Source organism: Ambystoma mexicanum, unplaced genomic scaffold (genome assembly GCF_040938575.1).
Source record: "Ambystoma mexicanum isolate Mex_15411 unplaced genomic scaffold, UKY_AmexF1_1 Mex_scaf20, whole genome shotgun sequence".
Taxonomy (NCBI): domain Eukaryota; kingdom Metazoa; phylum Chordata; class Amphibia; order Caudata; family Ambystomatidae; genus Ambystoma; species Ambystoma mexicanum.
Genome location: NW_027182434.1, coordinates 2,819,476 through 2,841,623, shown reverse-complemented (window position 1 = coordinate 2,841,623; position 22,148 = coordinate 2,819,476). Strand labels below are relative to the sequence as shown.

The 22,148-nt window shown below is 51.5% G+C and overlaps 25 non-coding genes across 25 annotated transcripts; 15 read left to right on the top strand and 10 right to left on the bottom strand.

The window, feature by feature from the left end:
- Positions 1-561: 561 nt before the first annotated feature.
- On the bottom strand, positions 562-633 carry TRNAD-GUC (transfer RNA aspartic acid (anticodon GUC)). The gene has a single exon. It is a non-coding gene; the product is annotated as a tRNA-Asp (tRNA).
- Positions 634-1,173: 540 nt separating this feature from the next.
- TRNAL-AAG (transfer RNA leucine (anticodon AAG)) lies at positions 1,174-1,255 on the top strand. Its single transcript has one exon. It is a non-coding gene; the product is annotated as a tRNA-Leu (tRNA).
- A 1,397-nt stretch (positions 1,256-2,652) lies between these two features.
- Positions 2,653-2,734, top strand: TRNAL-AAG (transfer RNA leucine (anticodon AAG)). Its single transcript has one exon. It is a non-coding gene; the product is annotated as a tRNA-Leu (tRNA).
- Positions 2,735-3,508: 774 nt separating this feature from the next.
- TRNAD-GUC (transfer RNA aspartic acid (anticodon GUC)) lies at positions 3,509-3,580 on the bottom strand. Its single transcript has one exon. It is a non-coding gene; the product is annotated as a tRNA-Asp (tRNA).
- A 540-nt stretch (positions 3,581-4,120) lies between these two features.
- On the top strand, positions 4,121-4,202 carry TRNAL-AAG (transfer RNA leucine (anticodon AAG)). The gene has a single exon. It is a non-coding gene; the product is annotated as a tRNA-Leu (tRNA).
- Positions 4,203-4,976: 774 nt separating this feature from the next.
- Positions 4,977-5,048, bottom strand: TRNAD-GUC (transfer RNA aspartic acid (anticodon GUC)). The gene has a single exon. It is a non-coding gene; the product is annotated as a tRNA-Asp (tRNA).
- A 540-nt stretch (positions 5,049-5,588) lies between these two features.
- Positions 5,589-5,670, top strand: TRNAL-AAG (transfer RNA leucine (anticodon AAG)). The gene has a single exon. It is a non-coding gene; the product is annotated as a tRNA-Leu (tRNA).
- Positions 5,671-6,444: 774 nt separating this feature from the next.
- Positions 6,445-6,516, bottom strand: TRNAD-GUC (transfer RNA aspartic acid (anticodon GUC)). Its single transcript has one exon. It is a non-coding gene; the product is annotated as a tRNA-Asp (tRNA).
- A 540-nt stretch (positions 6,517-7,056) lies between these two features.
- TRNAL-AAG (transfer RNA leucine (anticodon AAG)) lies at positions 7,057-7,138 on the top strand. Its single transcript has one exon. It is a non-coding gene; the product is annotated as a tRNA-Leu (tRNA).
- A 774-nt stretch (positions 7,139-7,912) lies between these two features.
- Positions 7,913-7,984, bottom strand: TRNAD-GUC (transfer RNA aspartic acid (anticodon GUC)). The gene has a single exon. It is a non-coding gene; the product is annotated as a tRNA-Asp (tRNA).
- Positions 7,985-8,524: 540 nt separating this feature from the next.
- Positions 8,525-8,606, top strand: TRNAL-AAG (transfer RNA leucine (anticodon AAG)). Its single transcript has one exon. It is a non-coding gene; the product is annotated as a tRNA-Leu (tRNA).
- A 1,397-nt stretch (positions 8,607-10,003) lies between these two features.
- Positions 10,004-10,085, top strand: TRNAL-AAG (transfer RNA leucine (anticodon AAG)). Its single transcript has one exon. It is a non-coding gene; the product is annotated as a tRNA-Leu (tRNA).
- Positions 10,086-11,449: 1,364 nt separating this feature from the next.
- On the top strand, positions 11,450-11,531 carry TRNAL-AAG (transfer RNA leucine (anticodon AAG)). Its single transcript has one exon. It is a non-coding gene; the product is annotated as a tRNA-Leu (tRNA).
- Positions 11,532-12,305: 774 nt separating this feature from the next.
- TRNAD-GUC (transfer RNA aspartic acid (anticodon GUC)) lies at positions 12,306-12,377 on the bottom strand. The gene has a single exon. It is a non-coding gene; the product is annotated as a tRNA-Asp (tRNA).
- Positions 12,378-12,917: 540 nt separating this feature from the next.
- Positions 12,918-12,999, top strand: TRNAL-AAG (transfer RNA leucine (anticodon AAG)). The gene has a single exon. It is a non-coding gene; the product is annotated as a tRNA-Leu (tRNA).
- Positions 13,000-13,773: 774 nt separating this feature from the next.
- On the bottom strand, positions 13,774-13,845 carry TRNAD-GUC (transfer RNA aspartic acid (anticodon GUC)). The gene has a single exon. It is a non-coding gene; the product is annotated as a tRNA-Asp (tRNA).
- Positions 13,846-14,385: 540 nt separating this feature from the next.
- TRNAL-AAG (transfer RNA leucine (anticodon AAG)) lies at positions 14,386-14,467 on the top strand. Its single transcript has one exon. It is a non-coding gene; the product is annotated as a tRNA-Leu (tRNA).
- Positions 14,468-15,241: 774 nt separating this feature from the next.
- Positions 15,242-15,313, bottom strand: TRNAD-GUC (transfer RNA aspartic acid (anticodon GUC)). The gene has a single exon. It is a non-coding gene; the product is annotated as a tRNA-Asp (tRNA).
- Positions 15,314-15,853: 540 nt separating this feature from the next.
- Positions 15,854-15,935, top strand: TRNAL-AAG (transfer RNA leucine (anticodon AAG)). The gene has a single exon. It is a non-coding gene; the product is annotated as a tRNA-Leu (tRNA).
- Positions 15,936-16,709: 774 nt separating this feature from the next.
- Positions 16,710-16,781, bottom strand: TRNAD-GUC (transfer RNA aspartic acid (anticodon GUC)). The gene has a single exon. It is a non-coding gene; the product is annotated as a tRNA-Asp (tRNA).
- A 540-nt stretch (positions 16,782-17,321) lies between these two features.
- On the top strand, positions 17,322-17,403 carry TRNAL-AAG (transfer RNA leucine (anticodon AAG)). Its single transcript has one exon. It is a non-coding gene; the product is annotated as a tRNA-Leu (tRNA).
- Positions 17,404-18,177: 774 nt separating this feature from the next.
- Positions 18,178-18,249, bottom strand: TRNAD-GUC (transfer RNA aspartic acid (anticodon GUC)). The gene has a single exon. It is a non-coding gene; the product is annotated as a tRNA-Asp (tRNA).
- Positions 18,250-18,790: 541 nt separating this feature from the next.
- On the top strand, positions 18,791-18,872 carry TRNAL-AAG (transfer RNA leucine (anticodon AAG)). Its single transcript has one exon. It is a non-coding gene; the product is annotated as a tRNA-Leu (tRNA).
- Positions 18,873-20,269: 1,397 nt separating this feature from the next.
- TRNAL-AAG (transfer RNA leucine (anticodon AAG)) lies at positions 20,270-20,351 on the top strand. Its single transcript has one exon. It is a non-coding gene; the product is annotated as a tRNA-Leu (tRNA).
- A 1,378-nt stretch (positions 20,352-21,729) lies between these two features.
- On the top strand, positions 21,730-21,811 carry TRNAL-AAG (transfer RNA leucine (anticodon AAG)). Its single transcript has one exon. It is a non-coding gene; the product is annotated as a tRNA-Leu (tRNA).
- Positions 21,812-22,148: the final 337 nt, after the last annotated feature.

Genomic DNA, 22,148 nt, shown 5'->3' with positions numbered 1-22,148 from the left:
TCGAAACCCAGGAGCTCTTGCGTTGAGCTGTGACGCGTCCTGGGGAGACCTCCCGTTGCAGCGGAATGAGCCCCACTTCCAGGGCGTGCTGGTAGCAAATTTCCCACAGCCCACAGGGAGCAAACGATCCCAGGTGTGATGTATCACCAGGAGAGGCTGAGATGAGAGTAAGGGTTCACGCGTGTGCCCGGACCGAGGTTAATGATGGGATTAGAGCTAGGGTTAGATGCAGGGAAAGAGTGAGAGTTATAATTAGGGATAAAGCTAACAGGTGATCATTACTCGTCATGTAACATGATACAAAGGGTCAGAAGAGGAACTGATTCAGGGTTACAATTTGGACTTCGCAGACAACAGGAGCACTAAATGGTGCTGAGGGGGACTCAATAAAGTGGACCGGCCGCCTAATGTAAGCAATTGTGCACAAATATTGTACGATGACTAGCGTTGCCGGTGCTTTTTTCTTAAAGAGTCAGTTCTTGGCACCCATTCCCTACTTGACTCAGCCTAATCTTCAAGAATATTTGTCAAGAACTAAAAAAAATCCAGAAAAGGTTTAACCTCCCCGTCGGGGAATTGAACCCCGGTCTCCCGCGTGACAGGCGGGGATACTGACCACTATACTAACGAGGAGACGTGAGGGCATGAAATGAACAGCTGCTGATGTCTGCACAGCATCCAGCGACCACCTAGCTGGCCTAGGGGGTCTCATTTTCCCCCGTCAAACGGCTTGCCCGATCTAAGGCTAATTTCTTTCTTTTTATCGGCACCAGGCTTAAAACTCAGTTTAAGGCGATAGTTCCGGGCTATGTTTGACTCCAGAGTTGAATCTGTCATCCCGCATTTCCTCAGCAAATCAAGCTACCCATCTCAAGTCTCATGAGCTGAGGACGGCAAAGTCCCTGTGGGCTTAGGACAGTCAAAGAAACCCCTGGGCTGCATGCTAAGCCCCTTTTCGGCTTCACTTTCCGAATCCTGCCCTAGCTTGCGATTAGTTTTTTTCTCACTTCTTGCCCCCATCTCCCACCTTGCCTCATGGTCTCCCCTCCTCTGCGCACCTGACAGTTTGCCTGCCCTTCCACTGCCTGTCTCCAGACTTTCCAAGGAGAAAAGGCAAAGCACTAAAGCGGGCCGGGCAACGGGTCAAGTTCCGCTTTCGGCGACTAGCAGGGAGGTAGCGTGGCCGAGCGGTCTAAGGCGCTGGATTAAGGCTCCAGTCTCTTCGGAGGCGTGGGTTCAAATCCCACCGCTGCCACTTTTCCTGGCCTTGCATTTTAAAGAAGAACGTAACGTTGACCTCTTCCTTCATTAGTGCCACCTCTGTCGCAATGAGCAAGCGGATGGTATGCCACACCCTGCAGGAAAAAGGTTTCGCTTCTGACGTCTTGCTTTTCTGGACATCCAGTCTCAAGTTTCCCATCTGGAACGGCGCTCCCTGCTGCTTTGTGAAGGCTTGCTGCAAGAGCCTTCGAAACCCAGGAGCTCTTGCGTTGAGCTGTGACGCGTCCTGGGAAGACCTCCCGTTGCAGCGGAATGAGCCCCACTTCCAGGGCGTGCTGGTAGCAAATTTCCCACAGCCCACAGGGAGCAAACGATCCCAGGTGTGATGTATCACCAGGAGAGGCTGAGATGAGAGTAAGGGTTCACGCGTGTGCCCGGACCGAGGTTAATGATGGGATTAGAGCTAGGGTTAGATGCAGGGAAAGAGTGAGAGTTATAATTAGGGATAAAGCTAACAGGTGATCATTACTCGTCATGTAACATGATACAAAGGGTCAGAAGAGGAACTGATTCAGGGTTACAATTTGGACTTCGCAGACAACAGGAGCACTAAATGGTGCTGAGGGGGACTCAATAAAGTGGACCGGCCGCCTAATGTAAGCAATTGTGCACAAATATTGTACGATGACTAGCGTTGCCGGTGCTTTTTTCTTAAAGAGTCAGTTCTTGGCACCCATTCCCTACTTGACTCAGCCTAATCTTCAAGAATATTTGTCAAGAACTAAAAAAAATCCAGAAAAGGTTTAACCTCCCCGTCGGGGAATTGAACCCGAATTGAACCCCGGTCTCCCGCGTGACAGGCGGGGATACTGACCACTATACTAACGAGGAGACGTGAGGGCATGAAATGAACAGCTGCTGATGTCTGCACAGCATCCAGCGACCACCTAGCTGGCCTAGGGGGTCTCATTTTCCCCCGTCAAACGGCTTGCCCGATCTAAGGCTAATTTCTTTCTTTTTATCGGCACCAGGCTTAAAACTCAGTTTAAGGCGATAGTTCCGGGCTATGTTTGACTCCAGAGTTGAATCTGTCATCCCGCATTTCCTCAGCAAATCAAGCTACCCATCTCAAGTCTCATGAGCTGAGGACGGCAAAGTCCCTGTGGGCTTAGGACAGTCAAAGAAACCCCTGGGCTGCATGCTAAGCCCCTTTTCGGCTTCACTTTCCGAATCCTGCCCTAGCTTGCGATTAGTTTTTTTCTCACTTCTTGCCCCCATCTCCCACCTTGCCTCATGGTCTCCCCTCCTCTGCGCACCTGACAGTTTGCCTGCCCTTCCACTGCCTGTCTCCAGACTTTCCAAGGAGAAAAGGCAAAGCACTAAAGCGGGCCGGGCAACGGGTCAAGTTCCGCTTTCGGCGACTAGCAGGGAGGTAGCGTGGCCGAGCGGTCTAAGGCGCTGGATTAAGGCTCCAGTCTCTTCGGAGGCGTGGGTTCAAATCCCACCGCTGCCACTTTTCCTGGCCTTGCATTTTAAAGAAGAACGTAACGTTGACCTCTTCCTTCATTAGTGCCACCTCTGTCGCAATGAGCAAGCGGATGGTATGCCACACCCTGCAGGAAAAAGGTTTCGCTTCTGACGTCTTGCTTTTCTGGACATCCAGTCTCAAGTTTCCCATCTGGAACGGCGCTCCCTGCTGCTTTGTGAAGGCTTGCTGCAAGAGCCTTCGAAACCCAGGAGCTCTTGCGTTGAGCTGTGACGCGTCCTGGGGAGACCTCCCGTTGCAGCGGAATGAGCCCCACTTCCAGGGCGTGCTGGTAGCAAATTTCCCACAGCCCACAGGGAGCAAACGATCCCAGGTGTGATGTATCACCAGGAGAGGCTGAGATGAGAGTAAGGGTTCACGCGTGTGCCCGGACCGAGGTTAATGATGGGATTAGAGCTAGGGTTAGATGCAGGGAAAGAGTGAGAGTTATAATTAGGGATAAAGCTAACAGGTGATCATTACTCGTCATGTAACATGATACAAAGGGTCAGAAGAGGAACTGATTCAGGGTTACAATTTGGACTTCGCAGACAACAGGAGCACTAAATGGTGCTGAGGGGGACTCAATAAAGTGGACCGGCCGCCTAATGTAAGCAATTGTGCACAAATATTGTACGATGACTAGCGTTGCCGGTGCTTTTTTCTTAAAGAGTCAGTTCTTGGCACCCATTCCCTACTTGACTCAGCCTAATCTTCAAGAATATTTGTCAAGAACTAAAAAAAATCCAGAAAAGGTTTAACCTCCCCGTCGGGGAATTGAACCCCGGTCTCCCGCGTGACAGGCGGGGATACTGACCACTATACTAACGAGGAGACGTGAGGGCATGAAATGAACAGCTGCTGATGTCTGCACAGCATCCAGCGACCACCTAGCTGGCCTAGGGGGTCTCATTTTCCCCCGTCAAACGGCTTGCCCGATCTAAGGCTAATTTCTTTCTTTTTATCGGCACCAGGCTTAAAACTCAGTTTAAGGCGATAGTTCCGGGCTATGTTTGACTCCAGAGTTGAATCTGTCATCCCGCATTTCCTCAGCAAATCAAGCTACCCATCTCAAGTCTCATGAGCTGAGGACGGCAAAGTCCCTGTGGGCTTAGGACAGTCAAAGAAACCCCTGGGCTGCATGCTAAGCCCCTTTTCGGCTTCACTTTCCGAATCCTGCCCTAGCTTGCGATTAGTTTTTTTCTCACTTCTTGCCCCCATCTCCCACCTTGCCTCATGGTCTCCCCTCCTCTGCGCACCTGACAGTTTGCCTGCCCTTCCACTGCCTGTCTCCAGACTTTCCAAGGAGAAAAGGCAAAGCACTAAAGCGGGCCGGGCAACGGGTCAAGTTCCGCTTTCGGCGACTAGCAGGGAGGTAGCGTGGCCGAGCGGTCTAAGGCGCTGGATTAAGGCTCCAGTCTCTTCGGAGGCGTGGGTTCAAATCCCACCGCTGCCACTTTTCCTGGCCTTGCATTTTAAAGAAGAACGTAACGTTGACCTCTTCCTTCATTAGTGCCACCTCTGTCGCAATGAGCAAGCGGATGGTATGCCACACCCTGCAGGAAAAAGGTTTCGCTTCTGACGTCTTGCTTTTCTGGACATCCAGTCTCAAGTTTCCCATCTGGAACGGCGCTCCCTGCTGCTTTGTGAAGGCTTGCTGCAAGAGCCTTCGAAACCCAGGAGCTCTTGCGTTGAGCTGTGACGCGTCCTGGGAAGACCTCCCGTTGCAGCGGAATGAGCCCCACTTCCAGGGCGTGCTGGTAGCAAATTTCCCACAGCCCACAGGGAGCAAACGATCCCAGGTGTGATGTATCACCAGGAGAGGCTGAGATGAGAGTAAGGGTTCACGCGTGTGCCCGGACCGAGGTTAATGATGGGATTAGAGCTAGGGTTAGATGCAGGGAAAGAGTGAGAGTTATAATTAGGGATAAAGCTAACAGGTGATCATTACTCGTCATGTAACATGATACAAAGGGTCAGAAGAGGAACTGATTCAGGGTTACAATTTGGACTTCGCAGACAACAGGAGCACTAAATGGTGCTGAGGGGGACTCAATAAAGTGGACCGGCCGCCTAATGTAAGCAATTGTGCACAAATATTGTACGATGACTAGCGTTGCCGGTGCTTTTTTCTTAAAGAGTCAGTTCTTGGCACCCATTCCCTACTTGACTCAGCCTAATCTTCAAGAATATTTGTCAAGAACTAAAAAAAATCCAGAAAAGGTTTAACCTCCCCGTCGGGGAATTGAACCCCGGTCTCCCGCGTGACAGGCGGGGATACTGACCACTATACTAACGAGGAGACGTGAGGGCATGAAATGAACAGCTGCTGATGTCTGCACAGCATCCAGCGACCACCTAGCTGGCCTAGGGGGTCTCATTTTCCCCCGTCAAACGGCTTGCCCGATCTAAGGCTAATTTCTTTCTTTTTATCGGCACCAGGCTTAAAACTCAGTTTAAGGCGATAGTTCCGGGCTATGTTTGACTCCAGAGTTGAATCTGTCATCCCGCATTTCCTCAGCAAATCAAGCTACCCATCTCAAGTCTCATGAGCTGAGGACGGCAAAGTCCCTGTGGGCTTAGGACAGTCAAAGAAACCCCTGGGCTGCATGCTAAGCCCCTTTTCGGCTTCACTTTCCGAATCCTGCCCTAGCTTGCGATTAGTTTTTTTCTCACTTCTTGCCCCCATCTCCCACCTTGCCTCATGGTCTCCCCTCCTCTGCGCACCTGACAGTTTGCCTGCCCTTCCACTGCCTGTCTCCAGACTTTCCAAGGAGAAAAGGCAAAGCACTAAAGCGGGCCGGGCAACGGGTCAAGTTCCGCTTTCGGCGACTAGCAGGGAGGTAGCGTGGCCGAGCGGTCTAAGGCGCTGGATTAAGGCTCCAGTCTCTTCGGAGGCGTGGGTTCAAATCCCACCGCTGCCACTTTTCCTGGCCTTGCATTTTAAAGAAGAACGTAACGTTGACCTCTTCCTTCATTAGTGCCACCTCTGTCGCAATGAGCAAGAGGATGGTATGCCACACCCTGCAGGAAAAAGGTTTCGCTTCTGACGTCTTGCTTTTCTGGACATCCAGTCTCAAGTTTCCCATCTGGAACGGCGCTCCCTGCTGCTTTGTGAAGGCTTGCTGCAAGAGCCTTCGAAACCCAGGAGCTCTTGCGTTGAGCTGTGACGCGTCCTGGGAAGACCTCCCGTTGCAGCGGAATGAGCCCCACTTCCAGGGCGTGCTGGTAGCAAATTTCCCACAGCCCACAGGGAGCAAACGATCCCAGGTGTGATGTATCACCAGGAGAGGCTGAGATGAGAGTAAGGGTTCACGCGTGTGCCCGGACCGAGGTTAATGATGGGATTAGAGCTAGGGTTAGATGCAGGGAAAGAGTGAGAGTTATAATTAGGGATAAAGCTAACAGGTGATCATTACTCGTCATGTAACATGATACAAAGGGTCAGAAGAGGAACTGATTCAGGGTTACAATTTGGACTTCGCAGACAACAGGAGCACTAAATGGTGCTGAGGGGGACTCAATAAAGTGGACCGGCCGCCTAATGTAAGCAATTGTGCACAAATATTGTACGATGACTAGCGTTGCCGGTGCTTTTTTCTTAAAGAGTCAGTTCTTGGCACCCATTCCCTACTTGACTCAGCCTAATCTTCAAGAATATTTGTCAAGAACTAAAAAAAATCCAGAAAAGGTTTAACCTCCCCGTCGGGGAATTGAACCCCGGTCTCCCGCGTGACAGGCGGGGATACTGACCACTATACTAACGAGGAGACGTGAGGGCATGAAATGAACAGCTGCTGATGTCTGCACAGCATCCAGCGACCACCTAGCTGGCCTAGGGGGACTCATTTTCCCCCGTCAAACGGCTTGCCCGATCTAAGGCTAATTTCTTTCTTTTTATCGGCACCAGGCTTAAAACTCAGTTTAAGGCGATAGTTCCGGGCTATGTTTGACTCCAGAGTTGAATCTGTCATCCCGCATTTCCTCAGCAAATCAAGCTACCCATCTCAAGTCTCATGAGCTGAGGACGGCAAAGTCCCTGTGGGCTTAGGACAGTCAAAGAAACCCCTGGGCTGCATGCTAAGCCCCTTTTCGGCTTCACTTTCCGAATCCTGCCCTAGCTTGCGATTAGTTTTTTTCTCACTTCTTGCCCCCATCTCCCACCTTGCCTCATGGTCTCCCCTCCTCTGCGCACCTGACAGTTTGCCTGCCCTTCCACTGCCTGTCTCCAGACTTTCCAAGGAGAAAAGGCAAAGCACTAAAGCGGGCCGGGCAACGGGTCAAGTTCCGCTTTCGGCGACTAGCAGGGAGGTAGCGTGGCCGAGCGGTCTAAGGCGCTGGATTAAGGCTCCAGTCTCTTCGGAGGCGTGGGTTCAAATCCCACCGCTGCCACTTTTCCTGGCCTTGCATTTTAAAGAAGAACGTAACGTTGACCTCTTCCTTCATTAGTGCCACCTCTGTCGCAATGAGCAAGAGGATGGTATGCCACACCCTGCAGGAAAAAGGTTTCGCTTCTGACGTCTTGCTTTTCTGGACATCCAGTCTCAAGTTTCCCATCTGGAACGGCGCTCCCTGCTGCTTTGTGAAGGCTTGCTGCAAGAGCCTTCGAAACCCAGGAGCTCTTGCGTTGAGCTGTGACGCGTCCTGGGAAGACCTCCCGTTGCAGCGGAATGAGCCCCACTTCCAGGGCGTGCTGGTAGCAAATTTCCCACAGCCCACAGGGAGCAAACGATCCCAGGTGTGATGTATCACCAGGAGAGGCTGAGATGAGAGTAAGGGTTCACGCGTGTGCCCGGACCGAGGTTAATGATGGGATTAGAGCTAGGGTTAGATGCAGGGAAAGAGTGAGAGTTATAATTAGGGATAAAGCTAACAGGTGATCATTACTCGTCATGTAACATGATACAAAGGGTCAGAAGAGGAACTGATTCAGGGTTACAATTTGGACTTCGCAGACAACAGGAGCACTAAATGGTGCTGAGGGGGACTCAATAAAGTGGACCGGCCGCCTAATGTAAGCAATTGTGCACAAATATTGTACGATGACTAGCGTTGCCGGTGCTTTTTTCTTAAAGAGTCAGTTCTTGGCACCCATTCCCTACTTGACTCAGCCTAATCTTCAAGAATATTTGTCAAGAACTAAAAAAAATCCAGAAAAGGTTTAACCTCCCCGTCGGGGAATTGAACCCCGGTCTCCCGCGTGACAGGCGGGGATACTGACCACTATACTAACGAGGAGACGTGAGGGCATGAAATGAACAGCTGCTGATGTCTGCACAGCATCCAGCGACCACCTAGCTGGCCTAGGGGGTCTCATTTTCCCCCGTCAAACGGCTTGCCCGATCTAAGGCTAATTTCTTTCTTTTTATCGGCACCAGGCTTAAAACTCAGTTTAAGGCGATAGTTCCGGGCTATGTTTGACTCCAGAGTTGAATCTGTCATCCCGCATTTCCTCAGCAAATCAAGCTACCCATCTCAAGTCTCATGAGCTGAGGACGGCAAAGTCCCTGTGGGCTTAGGACAGTCAAAGAAACCCCTGGGCTGCATGCTAAGCCCCTTTTCGGCTTCACTTTCCGAATCCTGCCCTAGCTTGCGATTAGTTTTTTTCTCACTTCTTGCCCCCATCTCCCACCTTGCCTCATGGTCTCCCCTCCTCTGCGCACCTGACAGTTTGCCTGCCCTTCCACTGCCTGTCTCCAGACTTTCCAAGGAGAAAAGGCAAAGCACTAAAGCGGGCCGGGCAACGGGTCAAGTTCCGCTTTCGGCGACTAGCAGGGAGGTAGCGTGGCCGAGCGGTCTAAGGCGCTGGATTAAGGCTCCAGTCTCTTCGGAGGCGTGGGTTCAAATCCCACCGCTGCCACTTTTCCTGGCCTTGCATTTTAAAGAAGAACGTAACGTTGACCTCTTCCTTCATTAGTGCCACCTCTGTCGCAATGAGCAAGCGGATGGTATGCCACACCCTGCAGGAAAAAGGTTTCGCTTCTGACGTCTTGCTTTTCTGGACATCCAGTCTCAAGTTTCCCATCTGGAACGGCGCTCCCTGCTGCTTTGTGAAGGCTTGCTGCAAGAGCCTTCGAAACCCAGGAGCTCTTGCGTTGAGCTGTGACGCGTCCTGGGAAGACCTCCCGTTGCAGCGGAATGAGCCCCACTTCCAGGGTGTGCTGGTAGCAAATTTCCCACAGCCCACAGGGAGCAAACGATCCCAGGTGTGATGTATCACCAGGAGAGGCTGAGATGAGAGTAAGGGTTCACGCGTGTGCCCGGACCGAGGTTAATGATGGGATTAGAGCTAGGGTTAGATGCAGGGAAAGAGTGAGAGTTATAATTAGGGATAAAGCTAACAGGTGATCATTACTCGTCATGTAACATGATACAAAGGGTCAGAAGAGGAACTGATTCAGGGTTACAATTTGGACTTCGCAGACAACAGGAGCACTAAATGGTGCTGAGGGGGACTCAATAAAGTGGACCGGCCGCCTAATGTAAGCAATTGTGCACAAATATTGTACGATGACTAGCGTTGCTGGTGCTTTTTTCTTAAAGAGTCAGTTCTTGGCACCCATTCCCTACTTGACTCAGCCTAATCTTCAAGAATATTTGTCAAGAACTAAAAAAAATCCAGAAAAGGTTTAACCTCCCCGTCGGGGAATTGAACCCGAATTGAACCCCGGTCTCCCGCGTGACAGGCGGGGATACTGACCACTATACTAACGAGGAGACGTGAGGGCATGAAATGAACAGCTGCTGATGTCTGCACAGCATCCAGCGACCACCTAGCTGGCCTAGGGGGTCTCATTTTCCCCCGTCAAACGGCTTGCCCGATCTAAGGCTAATTTCTTTCTTTTTATCGGCACCAGGCTTAAAACTCAGTTTAAGGCGATAGTTCCGGGCTATGTTTGACTCCAGAGTTGAATCTGTCATCCCGCATTTCCTCAGCAAATCAAGCTACCCATCTCAAGTCTCATGAGCTGAGGACGGCAAAGTCCCTGTGGGCTTAGGACAGTCAAAGAAACCCCTGGGCTGCATGCTAAGCCCCTTTTCGGCTTCACTTTCCGAATCCTGCCCTAGCTTGCGATTAGTTTTTTTCTCACTTCTTGCCCCCATCTCCCACCTTGCCTCATGGTCTCCCCTCCTCTGCGCACCTGACAGTTTGCCTGCCCTTCCACTGCCTGTCTCCAGACTTTCCAAGGAGAAAAGGCAAAGCACTAAAGCGGGCCGGGCAACGGGTCAAGTTCCGCTTTCGGCGACTAGCAGGGAGGTAGCGTGGCCGAGCGGTCTAAGGCGCTGGATTAAGGCTCCAGTCTCTTCGGAGGCGTGGGTTCAAATCCCACCGCTGCCACTTTTCCTGGCCTTGCATTTTAAAGAAGAACGTAACGTTGACCTCTTCCTTCATTAGTGCCACCTCTGTCGCAATGAGCAAGCGGATGGTATGCCACACCCTGCAGGAAAAAGGTTTCGCTTCTGACGTCTTGCTTTTCTGGACATCCAGTCTCAAGTTTCCCATCTGGAACGGCGCTCCCTGCTGCTTTGTGAAGGCTTGCTGCAAGAGCCTTCGAAACCCAGGAGCTCTTGCGTTGAGCTGTGACGCGTCCTGGGAAGACCTCCCGTTGCAGCGGAATGAGCCCCACTTCCAGGGCGTGCTGGTAGCAAATTTCCCACAGCCCACAGGGAGCAAACGATCCCAGGTGTGATGTATCACCAGGAGAGGCTGAGATGAGAGTAAGGGTTCACGCGTGTGCCCGGACCGAGGTTAATGATGGGATTAGAGCTAGGGTTAGATGCAGGGAAAGAGTGAGAGTTATAATTAGGGATAAAGCTAACAGGTGATCATTACTCGTCATGTAACATGATACAAAGGGTCAGAAGAGGAACTGATTCAGGGTTACAATTTGGACTTCGCAGACAACAGGAGCACTAAATGGTGCTGAGGGGGACTCAATAAAGTGGACCGGCCGCCTAATGTAAGCAATTGTGCACAAATATTGTACGATGACTAGCGTTGCCGGTGCTTTTTTCTTAAAGAGTCAGTTCTTGGCACCCATTCCCTACTTGACTCAGCCTAATCTTCAAGAATATTTGTCAAGAACTAAAAAAAATCCAGAAAAGGTTTAACCTCCCCGTCGGGGAATTAGGCGGGGATACTGACCACTATACTAACGAGGAGACGTGAGGGCATGAAATGAACAGCTGCTGATGTCTGCACAGCATCCAGCGACCACCTAGCTGGCCTAGGGGGTCTCATTTTCCCCCGTCAAACGGCTTGCCCGATCTAAGGCTAATTTCTTTCTTTTTATCGGCACCAGGCTTAAAACTCAGTTTAAGGCGATAGTTCCGGGCTATGTTTGACTCCAGAGTTGAATCTGTCATCCCGCATTTCCTCAGCAAATCAAGCTACCCATCTCAAGTCTCATGAGCTGAGGACGGCAAAGTCCCTGTGGGCTTAGGACAGTCAAAGAAACCCCTGGGCTGCATGCTAAGCCCCTTTTCGGCTTCACTTTCCGAATCCTGCCCTAGCTTGCGATTAGTTTTTTTCTCACTTCTTGCCCCCATCTCCCACCTTGCCTCATGGTCTCCCCTCCTCTGCGCACCTGACAGTTTGCCTGCCCTTCCACTGCCTGTCTCCAGACTTTCCAAGGAGAAAAGGCAAAGCACTAAAGCGGGCCGGGCAACGGGTCAAGTTCCGCTTTCGGCGACTAGCAGGGAGGTAGCGTGGCCGAGCGGTCTAAGGCGCTGGATTAAGGCTCCAGTCTCTTCGGAGGCGTGGGTTCAAATCCCACCGCTGCCACCTTTCCTGGCCTTGCATTTTAAAGAAGAACGTAACGTTGACCTCTTCCTTCATTAGTGCCACCTCTGTCGCAATGAGCAAGCGGATGGTATGCCACACCCTGCAGGAAAAAGGTTTCGCTTCTGACGTCTTGCTTTTCTGGACATCCAGTCTCAAGTTTCCCATCTGGAACGGCGCTCCCTGCTGCTTTGTGAAGGCTTGCTGCAAGAGCCTTCGAAACCCAGGAGCTCTTGCGTTGAGCTGTGACGCGTCCTGGGGAGACCTCCCGTTGCAGCGGAATGAGCCCCACTTCCAGGGCGTGCTGGTAGCAAATTTCCCACAGCCCACAGGGAGCAAACGATCCCAGGTGTGATGTATCACCAGGAGAGGCTGAGATGAGAGTAAGGGTTCACGCGTGTGCCCGGACCGAGGTTAATGATGGGATTAGAGCTAGGGTTAGATGCAGGGAAAGAGTGAGAGTTATAATTAGGGATAAAGCTAACAGGTGATCATTACTCGTCATGTAACATGATACAAAGGGTCAGAAGAGGAACTGATTCAGGGTTACAATTTGGACTTCGCAGACAACAGGAGCACTAAATGGTGCTGAGGGGGACTCAATAAAGTGGACCGGCCGCCTAATGTAAGCAATTGTGCACAAATATTGTACGATGACTAGCGTTGCCGGTGCTTTTTTCTTAAAGAGTCAGTTCTTGGCACCCATTCCCTACTTGACTCAGCCTAATCTTCAAGAATATTTGTCAAGAACTAAAAAAAATCCAGAAAAGGTTTAACCTCCCCGTCGGGGAATTGAACCCCGGTCTCCCGCGTGACAGGCGGGGATACTGACCACTATACTAACGAGGAGACGTGAGGGCATGAAATGAACAGCTGCTGATGTCTGCACAGCATCCAGCGACCACCTAGCTGGCCTAGGGGGTCTCATTTTCCCCCGTCAAACGGCTTGCCCGATCTAAGGCTAATTTCTTTCTTTTTATCGGCACCAGGCTTAAAACTCAGTTTAAGGCGATAGTTCCGGGCTATGTTTGACTCCAGAGTTGAATCTGTCATCCCGCATTTCCTCAGCAAATCAAGCTACCCATCTCAAGTCTCATGAGCTGAGGACGGCAAAGTCCCTGTGGGCTTAGGACAGTCAAAGAAACCCCTGGGCTGCATGCTAAGCCCCTTTTCGGCTTCACTTTCCGAATCCTGCCCTAGCTTGCGATTAGTTTTTTTCTCACTTCTTGCCCCCATCTCCCACCTTGCCTCATGGTCTCCCCTCCTCTGCGCACCTGACAGTTTGCCTGCCCTTCCACTGCCTGTCTCCAGACTTTCCAAGGAGAAAAGGCAAAGCACTAAAGCGGGCCGGGCAACGGGTCAAGTTCCGCTTTCGGCGACTAGCAGGGAGGTAGCGTGGCCGAGCGGTCTAAGGCGCTGGATTAAGGCTCCAGTCTCTTCGGAGGCGTGGGTTCAAATCCCACCGCTGCCACTTTTCCTGGCCTTGCATTTTAAAGAAGAACGTAACGTTGACCTCTTCCTTCATTAGTGCCACCTCTGTCGCAATGAGCAAGCGGATGGTATGCCACACCCTGCAGGAAAAAGGTTTCGCTTCTGACGTCTTGCTTTTCTGGACATCCAGTCTCAAGTTTCCCATCTGGAACGGCGCTCCCTGCTGCTTTGTGAAGGCTTGCTGCAAGAGCCTTCGAAACCCAGGAGCTCTTGCGTTGAGCTGTGACGCGTCCTGGGGAGACCTCCCGTTGCAGCGGAATGAGCCCCACTTCCAGGGCGTGCTGGTAGCAAATTTCCCACAGCCCACAGGGAGCAAACGATCCCAGGTGTGATGTATCACCAGGAGAGGCTGAGATGAGAGTAAGGGTTCACGCGTGTGCCCGGACCGAGGTTAATGATGGGATTAGAGCTAGGGTTAGATGCAGGGAAAGAGTGAGAGTTATAATTAGGGATAAAGCTAACAGGTGATCATTACTCGTCATGTAACATGATACAAAGGGTCAGAAGAGGAACTGATTCAGGGTTACAATTTGGACTTCGCAGACAACAGGAGCACTAAATGGTGCTGAGGGGGACTCAATAAAGTGGACCGGCCGCCTAATGTAAGCAATTGTGCACAAATATTGTACGATGACTAGCGTTGCCGGTGCTTTTTTCTTAAAGAGTCAGTTCTTGGCACCCATTCCCTACTTGACTCAGCCTAATCTTCAAGAATATTTGTCAAGAACTAAAAAAAATCCAGAAAAGGTTTAACCTCCCCGTCGGGGAATTGAACCCCGGTCTCCCGCGTGACAGGCGGGGATACTGACCACTATACTAACGAGGAGACGTGAGGGCATGAAATGAACAGCTGCTGATGTCTGCACAGCATCCAGCGACCACCTAGCTGGCCTAGGGGGTCTCATTTTCCCCCGTCAAACGGCTTGCCCGATCTAAGGCTAATTTCTTTCTTTTTATCGGCACCAGGCTTAAAACTCAGTTTAAGGCGATAGTTCCGGGCTATGTTTGACTCCAGAGTTGAATCTGTCATCCCGCATTTCCTCAGCAAATCAAGCTACCCATCTCAAGTCTCATGAGCTGAGGACGGCAAAGTCCCTGTGGGCTTAGGACAGTCAAAGAAACCCCTGGGCTGCATGCTAAGCCCCTTTTCGGCTTCACTTTCCGAATCCTGCCCTAGCTTGCGATTAGTTTTTTTCTCACTTCTTGCCCCCATCTCCCACCTTGCCTCATGGTCTCCCCTCCTCTGCGCACCTGACAGTTTGCCTGCCCTTCCACTGCCTGTCTCCAGACTTTCCAAGGAGAAAAGGCAAAGCACTAAAGCGGGCCGGGCAACGGGTCAAGTTCCGCTTTCGGCGACTAGCAGGGAGGTAGCGTGGCCGAGCGGTCTAAGGCGCTGGATTAAGGCTCCAGTCTCTTCGGAGGCGTGGGTTCAAATCCCACCGCTGCCACTTTTCCTGGCCTTGCATTTTAAAGAAGAACGTAACGTTGACCTCTTCCTTCATTAGTGCCACCTCTGTCGCAATGAGCAAGCGGATGGTATGCCACACCCTGCAGGAAAAAGGTTTCGCTTCTGACGTCTTGCTTTTCTGGACATCCAGTCTCAAGTTTCCCATCTGGAACGGCGCTCCCTGCTGCTTTGTGAAGGCTTGCTGCAAGAGCCTTCGAAACCCAGGAGCTCTTGCGTTGAGCTGTGACGCGTCCTGGGAAGACCTCCCGTTGCAGCGGAATGAGCCCCACTTCCAGGGCGTGCTGGTAGCAAATTTCCCACAGCCCACAGGGAGCAAACGATCCCAGGTGTGATGTATCACCAGGAGAGGCTGAGATGAGAGTAAGGGTTCACGCGTGTGCCCGGACCGAGGTTAATGATGGGATTAGAGCTAGGGTTAGATGCAGGGAAAGAGTGAGAGTTATAATTAGGGATAAAGCTAACAGGTGATCATTACTCGTCATGTAACATGATACAAAGGGTCAGAAGAGGAACTGATTCAGGGTTACAATTTGGACTTCGCAGACAACAGGAGCACTAAATGGTGCTGAGGGGGACTCAATAAAGTGGACCGGCCGCCTAATGTAAGCAATTGTGCACAAATATTGTACGATGACTAGCGTTGCCGGTGCTTTTTTCTTAAAGAGTCAGTTCTTGGCACCCATTCCCTACTTGACTCAGCCTAATCTTCAAGAATATTTGTCAAGAACTAAAAAAAATCCAGAAAAGGTTTAACCTCCCCGTCGGGGAATTGAACCCCGGTCTCCCGCGTGACAGGCGGGGATACTGACCACTATACTAACGAGGAGACGTGAGGGCATGAAATGAACAGCTGCTGATGTCTGCACAGCATCCAGCGACCACCTAGCTGGCCTAGGGGGTCTCATTTTCCCCCGTCAAACGGCTTGCCCGATCTAAGGCTAATTTCTTTCTTTTTATCGGCACCAGGCTTAAAACTCAGTTTAAGGCGATAGTTCCGGGCTATGTTTGACTCCAGAGTTGAATCTGTCATCCCGCATTTCCTCAGCAAATCAAGCTACCCATCTCAAGTCTCATGAGCTGAGGACGGCAAAGTCCCTGTGGGCTTAGGACAGTCAAAGAAACCCCTGGGCTGCATGCTAAGCCCCTTTTCGGCTTCACTTTCCGAATCCTGCCCTAGCTTGCGATTAGTTTTTTTCTCACTTCTTGCCCCCATCTCCCACCTTGCCTCATGGTCTCCCCTCCTCTGCGCACCTGACAGTTTGCCGGCCCTTCCACTGCCTGTCTCCAGACTTTCCAAGGAGAAAAGGCAAAGCACTAAAGCGGGCCGGGCAACGGGTCAAGTTCCGCTTTCGGCGACTAGCAGGGAGGTAGCGTGGCCGAGCGGTCTAAGGCGCTGGATTAAGGCTCCAGTCTCTTCGGAGGCGTGGGTTCAAATCCCACCGCTGCCACTTTTCCTGGCCTTGCATTTTAAAGAAGAACGTAACGTTGACCTCTTCCTTCATTAGTGCCACCTCTGTCGCAATGAGCAAGCGGATGGTATGCCACACCCTGCAGGAAAAAGGTTTCGCTTCTGACGTCTTGCTTTTCTGGACATCCAGTCTCAAGTTTCCCATCTGGAACGGCGCTCCCTGCTGCTTTGTGAAGGCTTGCTGCAAGAGCCTTCGAAACCCAGGAGCTCTTGCGTTGAGCTGTGACGCGTCCTGGGAAGACCTCCCGTTGCAGCGGAATGAGCCCCACTTCCAGGGCGTGCTGGTAGCAAATTTCCCACAGCCCACAGGGAGCAAACGATCCCAGGTGTGATGTATCACCAGGAGAGGCTGAGATGAGAGTAAGGGTTCACGCGTGTGCCCGGACCGAGGTTAATGATGGGATTAGAGCTAGGGTTAGATGCAGGGAAAGAGTGAGAGTTATAATTAGGGATAAAGCTAACAGGTGATCATTACTCGTCATGTAACATGATACAAAGGGTCAGAAGAGGAACTGATTCAGGGTTACAATTTGGACTTCGCAGACAACAGGAGCACTAAATGGTGCTGAGGGGGACTCAATAAAGTGGACCGGCCGCCTAATGTAAGCAATTGTGCACAAATATTGTACGATGACTAGCGTTGCCGGTGCTTTTTTCTTAAAGAGTCAGTTCTTGGCACCCATTCCCTACTTGACTCAGCCTAATCTTCAAGAATATTTGTCAAGAACTAAAAAAAATCCAGAAAAGGTTTAACCTCCCCGTCGGGGAATTGAACCCCGGTCTCCCGCGTGACAGGCGGGGATACTGACCACTATACTAACGAGGAGACGTGAGGGCATGAAATGAACAGCTGCTGATGTCTGCACAGCATCCAGCGACCACCTAGCTGGCCTAGGGGGTCTCATTTTCCCCCGTCAAACGGCTTGCCCGATCTAAGGCTAATTTCTTTCTTTTTATCGGCACCAGGCTTAAAACTCAGTTTAAGGCGATAGTTCCGGGCTATGTTTGACTCCAGAGTTGAATCTGTCATCCCGCATTTCCTCAGCAAATCAAGCTACCCATCTCAAGTCTCATGAGCTGAGGACGGCAAAGTCCCTGTGGGCTTAGGACAGTCAAAGAAACCCCTGGGCTGCATGCTAAGCCCCTTTTCGGCTTCACTTTCCGAATCCTGCCCTAGCTTGCGATTAGTTTTTTTCTCACTTCTTGCCCCCATCTCCCACCTTGCCTCATGGTCTCCCCTCCTCTGCGCACCTGACAGTTTGCCTGCCCTTCCACTGCCTGTCTCCAGACTTTCCAAGGAGAAAAGGCAAAGCACTAAAGCGGGCCGGGCAACGGGTCAAGTTCCGCTTTCGGCGACTAGCAGGGAGGTAGCGTGGCCGAGCGGTCTAAGGCGCTGGATTAAGGCTCCAGTCTCTTCGGAGGCGTGGGTTCAAATCCCACCGCTGCCACTTTTCCTGGCCTTGCATTTTAAAGAAGAACGTAACGTTGACCTCTTCCTTCATTAGTGCCACCTCTGTCGCAATGAGCAAGCGGATGGTATGCCACACCCTGCAGGAAAAAGGTTTCGCTTCTGACGTCTTGCTTTTCTGGACATCCAGTCTCAAGTTTCCCATCTGGAACGGCGCTCCCTGCTGCTTTGTGAAGGCTTGCTGCAAGAGCCTTCGAAACCCAGGAGCTCTTGCGTTGAGCTGTGACGCGTCCTGGGAAGACCTCCCGTTGCAGCGGAATGAGCCCCACTTCCAGGGCGTGCTGGTAGCAAATTTCCCACAGCCCACAGGGAGCAAACGATCCCAGGTGTGATGTATCACCAGGAGAGGCTGAGATGAGAGTAAGGGTTCACGCGTGTGCCCGGACCGAGGTTAATGATGGGATTAGAGCTAGGGTTAGATGCAGGGAAAGAGTGAGAGTTATAATTAGGGATAAAGCTAACAGGTGATCATTACTCGTCATGTAACATGATACAAAGGGTCAGAAGAGGAACTGATTCAGGGTTACAATTTGGACTTCGCAGACAACAGGAGCACTAAATGGTGCTGAGGGGGACTCAATAAAGTGGACCGGCCGCCTAATGTAAGCAATTGTGCACAAATATTGTACGATGACTAGCGTTGCCGGTGCTTTTTTCTTAAAGAGTCAGTTCTTGGCACCCATTCCCTACTTGACTCAGCCTAATCTTCAAGAATATTTGTCAAGAACTAAAAAAAATCCAGAAACGGTTTAACCTCCCCGTCGGGGAATTGAACCCCGGTCTCCCGCGTGACAGGCGGGGATACTGACCACTATACTAACGAGGAGACGTGAGGGCATGAAATGAACAGCTGCTGATGTCTGCACAGCATCCAGCGACCACCTAGCTGGCCTAGGGGGGTCTCATTTTCCCCCGTCAAACGGCTTGCCCGATCTAAGGCTAATTTCTTTCTTTTTATCGGCACCAGGCTTAAAACTCAGTTTAAGGCGATAGTTCCGGGCTATGTTTGACTCCAGAGTTGAATCTGTCATCCCGCATTTCCTCAGCAAATCAAGCTACCCATCTCAAGTCTCATGAGCTGAGGACGGCAAAGTCCCTGTGGGCTTAGGACAGTCAAAGAAACCCCTGGGCTGCATGCTAAGCCCCTTTTCGGCTTCACTTTCCGAATCCTGCCCTAGCTTGCGATTAGTTTTTTTCTCACTTCTTGCCCCCATCTCCCACCTTGCCTCATGGTCTCCCCTCCTCTGCGCACCTGACAGTTTGCCTGCCCTTCCACTGCCTGTCTCCAGACTTTCCAAGGAGAAAAGGCAAAGCACTAAAGCGGGCCGGGCAACGGGTCAAGTTCCGCTTTCGGCGACTAGCAGGGAGGTAGCGTGGCCGAGCGGTCTAAGGCGCTGGATTAAGGCTCCAGTCTCTTCGGAGGCGTGGGTTCAAATCCCACCGCTGCCACTTTTCCTGGCCTTGCATTTTAAAGAAGAACGTAACGTTGACCTCTTCCTTCATTAGTGCCACCTCTGTCGCAATGAGCAAGCGGATGGTATGCCACACCCTGCAGGAAAAAGGTTTCGCTTCTGACGTCTTGCTTTTCTGGACATCCAGTCTCAAGTTTCCCATCTGGAACGGCGCTCCCTGCTGCTTTGTGAAGGCTTGCTGCAAGAGCCTTCGAAACCCAGGAGCTCTTGCGTTGAGCTGTGACGCGTCCTGGGAAGACCTCCCGTTGCAGCGGAATGAGCCCCACTTCCAGGGTGTGCTGGTAGCAAATTTCCCACAGCCCACAGGGAGCAAACGATCCCAGGTGTGATGTATCACCAGGAGAGGCTGAGATGAGAGTAAGGGTTCACGCGTGTGCCCGGACCGAGGTTAATGATGGGATTAGAGCTAGGGTTAGATGCAGGGAAAGAGTGAGAGTTATAATTAGGGATAAAGCTAACAGGTGATCATTACTCGTCATGTAACATGATACAAAGGGTCAGAAGAGGAACTGATTCAGGGTTACAATTTGGACTTCGCAGACAACAGGAGCACTAAATGGTGCTGAGGGGGACTCAATAAAGTGGACCGGCCGCCTAATGTAAGCAATTGTGCACAAATATTGTACGATGACTAGCGTTGCTGGTGCTTTTTTCTTAAAGAGTCAGTTCTTGGCACCCATTCCCTACTTGACTCAGCCTAATCTTCAAGAATATTTGTCAAGAACTAAAAAAAATCCAGAAAAGGTTTAACCTCCCCGTCGGGGAATTGAACCCGAATTGAACCCCGGTCTCCCGCGTGACAGGCGGGGATACTGACCACTATACTAACGAGGAGACGTGAGGGCATGAAATGAACAGCTGCTGATGTCTGCACAGCATCCAGCGACCACCTAGCTGGCCTAGGGGGTCTCATTTTCCCCCGTCAAACGGCTTGCCCGATCTAAGGCTAATTTCTTTCTTTTTATCGGCACCAGGCTTAAAACTCAGTTTAAGGCGATAGTTCCGGGCTATGTTTGACTCCAGAGTTGAATCTGTCATCCCGCATTTCCTCAGCAAATCAAGCTACCCATCTCAAGTCTCATGAGCTGAGGACGGCAAAGTCCCTGTGGGCTTAGGACAGTCAAAGAAACCCCTGGGCTGCATGCTAAGCCCCTTTTCGGCTTCACTTTCCGAATCCTGCCCTAGCTTGCGATTAGTTTTTTTCTCACTTCTTGCCCCCATCTCCCACCTTGCCTCATGGTCTCCCCTCCTCTGCGCACCTGACAGTTTGCCTGCCCTTCCACTGCCTGTCTCCAGACTTTCCAAGGAGAAAAGGCAAAGCACTAAAGCGGGCCGGGCAACGGGTCAAGTTCCGCTTTCGGCGACTAGCAGGGAGGTAGCGTGGCCGAGCGGTCTAAGGCGCTGGATTAAGGCTCCAGTCTCTTCGGAGGCGTGGGTTCAAATCCCACCGCTGCCACTTTTCCTGGCCTTGCATTTTAAAGAAGAACGTAACGTTGACCTCTTCCTTCATTAGTGCCACCTCTGTCGCAATGAGCAAGCGGATGGTATGCCACACCCTGCAGGAAAAAGGTTTCGCTTCTGACGTCTTGCTTTTCTGGACATCCAGTCTCAAGTTTCCCATCTGGAACGGCGCTCCCTGCTGCTTTGTGAAGGCTTGCTGCAAGAGCCTTCGAAACCCAGGAGCTCTTGCGTTGAGCTGTGACGCGTCCTGGGAAGACCTCCCGTTGCAGCGGAATGAGCCCCACTTCCAGGGCGTGCTGGTAGCAAATTTCCCACAGCCCACAGGGAGCAAACGATCCCAGGTGTGATGTATCACCAGGAGAGGCTGAGATGAGAGTAAGGGTTCACGCGTGTGCCCGGACCGAGGTTAATGATGGGATTAGAGCTAGGGTTAGATGCAGGGAAAGAGTGAGAGTTATAATTAGGGATAAAGCTAACAGGTGATCATTACTCGTCATGTAACATGATACAAAGGGTCAGAAGAGGAACTGATTCAGGGTTACAATTTGGACTTCGCAGACAACAGGAGCACTAAATGGTGCTGAGGGGGACTCAATAAAGTGGACCGGCCGCCTAATGTAAGCAATTGTGCACAAATATTGTACGATGACTAGCGTTGCCGGTGCTTTTTTCTTAAAGAGTCAGTTCTTGGCACCCATTCCCTACTTGACTCAGCCTAATCTTCAAGAATATTTGTCAAGAACTAAAAAAAATCCAGAAACGGTTTAACCTCCCCGTCGGGGACGGTCTCCCGCGTGACAGGCGGGGATACTGACCACTATACTAACGAGGAGACGTGAGGGCATGAAATGAACAGCTGCTGATGTCTGCACAGCATCCAGCGACCACCTAGCTGGCCTAGGGGGGTCTCATTTTCCCCCGTCAAACGGCTTGCCCGATCTAAGGCTAATTTCTTTCTTTTTATCGGCACCAGGCTTAAAACTCAGTTTAAGGCGATAGTTCCGGGCTATGTTTGACTCCAGAGTTGAATCTGTCATCCCGCATTTCCTCAGCAAATCAAGCTACCCATCTCAAGTCTCATGAGCTGAGGACGGCAAAGTCCCTGTGGGCTTAGGACAGTCAAAGAAACCCCTGGGCTGCATGCTAAGCCCCTTTTCGGCTTCACTTTCCGAATCCTGCCCTAGCTTGCGATTAGTTTTTTTCTCACTTCTTGCCCCCATCTCCCACCTTGCCTCATGGTCTCCCCTCCTCTGCGCACCTGACAGTTTGCCTGCCCTTCCACTGCCTGTCTCCAGACTTTCCAAGGAGAAAAGGCAAAGCACTAAAGCGGGCCGGGCAACGGGTCAAGTTCCGCTTTCGGCGACTAGCAGGGAGGTAGCGTGGCCGAGCGGTCTAAGGCGCTGGATTAAGGCTCCAGTCTCTTCGGAGGCGTGGGTTCAAATCCCACCGCTGCCACCTTTCCTGGCCTTGCATTTTAAAGAAGAACGTAACGTTGACCTCTTCCTTCATTAGTGCCACCTCTGTCGCAATGAGCAAGCGGATGGTATGCCACACCCTGCAGGAAAAAGGTTTCGCTTCTGACGTCTTGCTTTTCTGGACATCCAGTCTCAAGTTTCCCATCTGGAACGGCGCTCCCTGCTGCTTTGTGAAGGCTTGCTGCAAGAGCCTTCGAAACCCAGGAGCTCTTGCGTTGAGCTGTGACGCGTCCTGGGAAGACCTCCCGTTGCAGCGGAATGAGCCCCACTTCCAGGGCGTGCTGGTAGCAAATTTCCCACAGCCCACAGGGAGCAAA